This window comes from Mesocricetus auratus, unplaced genomic scaffold, assembly GCF_017639785.1.
Source record: "Mesocricetus auratus isolate SY011 unplaced genomic scaffold, BCM_Maur_2.0 Super-Scaffold_4256, whole genome shotgun sequence".
In the NCBI taxonomy this organism is placed as follows: Eukaryota; Metazoa; Chordata; class Mammalia; order Rodentia; family Cricetidae; genus Mesocricetus; species Mesocricetus auratus.
Window position 1 is genome coordinate 14,445,612 of NW_024429182.1, and position 6,052 is coordinate 14,451,663.

At 46.5% G+C, this 6,052-nt stretch overlaps 1 pseudogene; it reads left to right on the top strand.

The window, feature by feature from the left end:
• The first annotated feature begins 4,059 nt into the window (after window positions 1-4,059).
• Window positions 4,060-4,476, top strand: LOC101823232 (annotated as a pseudogene).
• Window positions 4,477-6,052: the final 1,576 nt, after the last annotated feature.

The following is a 6,052-nucleotide window of genomic DNA, read 5'->3' on the forward strand; positions in this document are numbered from 1 at the left end:
TACGCAATGCTGGTGGCTCAACCTGTAGTCCCAGTAACTTGGACTGCACAAGCATAAGAGTCCAAAGACCCATGAGTTGAAGGCCAGCCTGGGCCAAACCCAAACCAGACCTGGTGGCATAGTCCTATAAACCCTGCATGTGGCAGGTGGTACTTTTTAAAAAGAGTATGAGTTTGAGGCTAACCTGGGCTAAATAACAAATTCCAGGCCAGTTTGGGCTATGGAGTCCTGTCTGGAAAAAAAAAAGCTGGGGGAGGGAGGGGGAGAGTCAGAATGTAGACTCTTTAAAAAATATATTTTTGGTGACACACTCATTTAATCCCCTTGCTCGGGAGGTAGAGGCAGGCTAATCTCTGAGTTAGAGGCCAGCCTGATCTCCAGAGTGAGTTCCAGGAAGACCAGGACTACACAGAGAAACCCTGTCTCGGAAAAAGATTTATTTTATAATTGTGTAGGTGTGTATCGATGAGAGGATTTTTTGCATGAGTGTTCATGCAGGTGCGCATGGTGGCCTGAAGGGGGCATCAGATTCCTCTGGAGCTGGGTGGGTGCTGGAAACTGAATCTGTCCTGTGCAGGAGCAGTAAGTGCTCATAACTGCCAAGTCATGTCTTCAGTCCTCAGGTGTGGGCTCTTAAACAAGCAAACAAAATACTCCTTTGGGAGTATTTTGCCCTGTGCCGTTATCACCAACCCACGAAACCTATTTACATTTCTAGCCTTTATTCTGTGATCTGGGCTCCACTTTGTTGGGCAGTCTAAAACAGAACCCATTAGAGAGCTGGAGTGAAATGTCACAAACATTGTGCAGAGGCCACCTGCTTCATCAGCGAAGACAGTGACCATCTGGTAGCTACAGATGAACCAGTAAGGAAGAGAGATGAGAAAGTCCTCCACGATCAACCTTCATTTTTCCCTTTGTATCAAGAGCTGTGAGGAATCACTAAGGCCCTACGGAAACATGAATCTTCAGAACTCTGCAGTGTGACTTACTGTTTTAATATGCCCGCTCCCCTGTGTGTGTGTGTCTTGTGAGAAAGGATTTATCAATCTTAGCTATCATCCCCCCCCCCCCGTCCCCCCACCCCTGCCCGGCTAGGAAGCTTGGAAGATGGGGCATTAAATGCAGAAGCAATCCAATTATCTTCTGGGAGATCGATAGAGGAGGAGAGACGCCCTTTGATCTCTGTAGCAAACATTCTCTTTGTCTTCTAAGGGATTCAGTGGGAGCATGGTAATGTAATAAAAACAGCCCTTTGTTCAGAGGGCTCAGCAGCATTTCCTCCATTTAATGGCATATCCACGTGAGATACTTGGAAACTGCAAAATGCATGATGGCATCAGTCTAATATGCATATCAAATTGGAAAACGTTACAAAGGCAATATAGTGGTTTCTATGAAGAAAATATTTTACATGTGTGCTCTGTTTTAACAGCTCATGAGCTCAACCTGTGAGTTGTTTTCATTTTAGATGGCTGTATTTGCTTTCAGGTGCACGGGCTTATTTGGTTAGAAGAAAAAAGGTGTAATCTTGCAGTTAGATGTTTTTCAGGACCTGGGAGATGTCTGGTGATATTATACTGAAAGAAACAGTTGAAAGCAGTATTGGGAACTCAGAAGTAAGCAACATTGCCCGTTATGTTTTCTTCCGCTACATCCAGGGTGACTTCTGGCTTTTATTCCAGGTTTTAATTTAAAGTCAATACTCTTATTGGGTCTGCTTTCTGCTGTCCTAAAGGGATTCCTTCTACCTGGGGTGGGCCCAGGGGAAGGCAGCTGAATACAATGGTCTCAGCTGGAGCAGAAGGCTCACTAGGCTTGCATGACCTTTTTTTTTCCTGATAATTTCGTAAATTCCCTATTGATGAGTTTTTATAATTGAGTTCAAATTTGCATAACTCGAAAAGCAATCTTTTTACGACTGGGGAGTTGGCTTGTGGGTGCTTGATTCTGTCCCCAGAACCTAAGTAAAAAGTTGGGTCAGAAGATGGCCAGCTTGTAATCAGCACACAGGAGGCAGAGACAGGAACCTGGAGCAAGCTGACCAGTTTGGTCAACCACAGCATGAGATCTGGGTTCAGTGGCAGCCCGTCTCCATATATAAGGGGAGAGCCACCAAAAAAAAGTCACCTAACACCACACTCAGGCCCGCACATGCACACACGTGCACATCAGCCTCCTCCATACACAAAAATGCAATGAAGCATTTTACCTATTTATTTGAGACAGACCTGGAGCCAGTATGACCAGCCTGGCCTCAAACTCATAGAGATCTGTCTCTCTGCCTCCCAGTGCTGGGGTTAAAGGTGTGCACCACCATGCTTTGCTTAAGTCACTCATCTTAAAGTAAATGATTCAGAAGCTTGGTGTGGTGGTATGTCTCTATAATTTTCCAGTACTTAGGAAGTTGAGGCAGGAGGATCCTGAACTTGAGGCTACTTGTACTACATAGGGAGACCCTGTCTTAAAAACCCAAAAGACAGTGCCAGCCTACAATCCCACTGCCAGAGAGTCTGGGAAACAGAAACCTCATCCAGTGACTGATGGAAGCAGAGGCAGACACCCACAGCTAAATGCTGAACTGAACTCCTGGAATTCAGTGACAGAGAGGGAGGAGTGATGAGCAAAGGGGTCAAGACTGAGCCGGTTGGTTTAATCCACAGAAGCAGCTGACCTGAACAAGGGGGAACTCATGAACCCCAGACTGATGGCTGTGAGGACAGCATGGGACTGATCCAGACCCCCTGAATGTGGGTGTCAGTGAGGAGGCCTAGGCAATCTGGTGCCTTGGGTAGTATTTATCCCTGGCATACAAATAGACTTTGAGTGCCCATCCCACAGTGAGGGATGCTCTCTCAGCCTGGACTCTTGGGGGGAGGGCCTAAGCCCTGCCCTGAACGAAATAACAGACTCTGGAGATCCACCATGGAGGGCCTCACCCTCGCTGGGAATGGAGTGGAGATTGAGTCGGGGGCTGAAGGGCCTGGTGAGGGGGCGGGGGAAGAGGGGAGGGAGAGGGAGCTGGGATTGACATGTGAAGCAAGCTTATTTCTAATTTAAAGAAAAAAGAAAAAAACCCAAAAGACAGATTTGGTGTGCTTAGAGTGGTGTACAGCCACCTCCTCCCTAATTTCAAAACATTTTCCTCTAAAGTGACACCTGTATTAACTGACTAGTCACTCTCCACTGTTCCCTCCCTCATCCTAGAAACTCCAGGCCACTCTCAGTTCCCACTGACCTCCTCCCTCCCTCTCCCTCCCTCCCTCTCTCCTTCCCTCTCTCCCTCCCTCTCTCCTCCTCCATCTCTCCTTCCCTCTCTCCCTCCCTCCCTCCCTCCATCTCTCCCTCCTTCCCCCTCCCTCCCTCCCTCCCTTCTCTCCCTCCCTCCCTCTCTCCCTCCCTCCTTCCCTCCCTCCCTCTCTCCCTCCCTTCCTTTCTTCAGAGCCTTGTGCTCTTGACAAGTGCTCTTCCACTGATCCTAAGGCTCCAGTGGTTTTTTTTTTTAACACATTTTATTTTTTTATTTTTTTATTTTTTTGGTTTTTCGAGACAGGGTTTCTCTGTGGCTTTGGAGGCTGTCCTGGAACTGGCTCTTGTAGACCAGGTTGGCCTCGAACTCACAGAGATCCGCCTGCCTCTGCCTCCCAAGTGCTGGGATTAAAGGCGTGCACCACCAACGCCCGGCCTTAACACATTTTAAAAATGCTTCATGTTTGCCTTTAAACCCTGGAGCAAAGGTTCCAGCCTTCTTCGTGAGCTCACAGGTAAAATCTAGAACTTTATCCCCATGACTATTTGTACTAATTTTGGAGCCAATTTGGACTCTGGCTTCCAGGTAATTGCTTAGCTCTCAGTATCTGCTTTGGCCAGGGCAGTACAATAGATTTTAAGCGCTCTGGATTTATTACCCCTTGAAGGCTTGTCTGTTTTGTGATCCTTCTTTATTCCGGGCCCATTGATGGAAGGTTGACAACCCTTTTTCAAAGCTATAAGAAATTCTGCTTGCCCTCCCTTTACTAGAGAAATAGCATCCACAGCTATCTGGCATTTTAGTAGAAAAAGAAGTAATCCATGGTCAAATGGGTCCAGAGCCCTGGTTTATCCTCATTATTGCTTTTTTTTTAATTAAAAAAATTGAGATAAGGAACCATCCACCCTAGACCATGGCCAAGTTTGTCTGTAACTCCAAGGAGAAGACCCCGGCACTAGTAACCACTTTCATGATTTACTCAAAGCCTCAATTAGTGACATTTTGGCAATACGCCAAGGTTGAGCTGTTCCCCCCCAACTCCTGCTGAATTCCCTACAGCTATTCAGAGTATTAGGAAAATAATTCAAAGTGCTAAAACTGGTAGCTTCAAACAGCGTACAGTTAAGGGAACTATGCTGAATGGTTTGGTGGCCACTGAGGTGTGGATGTGGTTTTATATCGGAGAGATCATAGGCAAACGCGGCATCATTGGCTGTGATGTTTGAAGGTTGATCTTTGACATCAGATTTTACTTGAGTTTTTCATTTGAATGTTCTTGGACCACATGTAATGAGAACTGCTATCTGAATAAAATACTAGCTGTTGAAAAAAAATTTGAGTTTAGGTTTATCTGTGTAGCTCAAGCTGACCTTGAACTTGAAATCATCCTGCCTCAGCCTCCCAAATGCTGGTATTGTAAGTATATGCCACCATGCCCAGATTAAAGTCAAGCTTGCTTTTTTTTTTTTTTTTTTTGGATTTTGTTGTTGTTGTTGAGATGGGGCTTCATGTAGCCCAGGCAGACGTCAAAGTTGCTATGTAGCTGTGGGGGTTTGAATGAGAATGTTCCCCATAGGTTCGTGGATTTGAATCCTTGGTCACCAGGGAGTGGCGCTGTTAGGAAGGATTAGGAGGTGTGGCCTTGCTGGAGGAAGTGTGTCACTGGGGATGGGCTTTGAGGTTTTAAAAGCCCGTGCTCAGCTCAGAGTCTCTCGCTCAGCGTTTGAATTAGGATGTAGCTCTCAGCTGCTTCTCCAGCACCGTTTCTGCCTGCAGGCTGTCATGCTTCCCACTGTGGTGATAATGGGTTAAACCTCTGAAACTGTAAGCAAGCCTTCAATTAAAGACTTCCTTTTTAAGAGTTGCCTTGGTCATAGTGTCTCTTCACTGAAATACAGTAACCAAGGATGGTCTTGGGGTCTTGGTCCTCCTGCCTCTACCTCTCAGCTGCTGGGATTGCAGGCGTGTGCCACCACGCTGGGCTGGAATTGCAAGCATGGGCTACTTTTGATCTTCTGCTGCCTCATTGCCCTGCAGGAAGGCAGAAGCTGAGGAAGTCTGCATATGGAGCAGCTTGTGAAAGGTTCAGGCATTACTCTGGCCTGCCCTGTTACCTGGCAGGATGCACTCAGGCAACACTCTGGCCAGCCCAGAGTTCTTTGAGAACCAAGCAGGTGCAAAGGACCCCTTTAAAAGGACTGACCCCTGCCTGCTTACGCTCTCTTACTCTCATCTCTCTCTGTCTCTCTGTCTCTCTCTGATATCTTCTCTCTCTCTGCTCTGCACGGGTCGGTTACCTCTCACCCCCCTTTTGTTATGATTTAACCATTTATCAGATCTATAAGATCATGTCTTTTTAATAATTTTTATTTTATATGCATTGGTTCTTTGCCTGCATGTATGTGTGAAGGTGTTGGGTCCTCTAGAACTGGAGCTGCAAATAGCTGTGAGCTGCCATGTGGGTGCTGGAAATTGAACCCAGGTCCTCTGGAAGAATCGTCAGTGCTCTACTGAGCCATCTCTCCAGCCCATGGATCCTCTTTTTCGCTGTTTTTGAGACACGATTTCACGTATTACAGGCTAGTTTTGAACTTGCTTTGTAATGAAGAGTATTTTGAACTTTTGGATCCTCCTGCCTTCCCCTCCCAGGTGCTGGGATTACAGGCATGCACACCATCCCTAGGGCAGATGATTTAACACAAGTTGTCATGTATGCAAGCAAGCACTTTGCTAGCTGAGCCAAATCTCCATTTTGTATGAGATGATTTTTTGGTGTGTTTGTGTGCATGTATATGCACATGG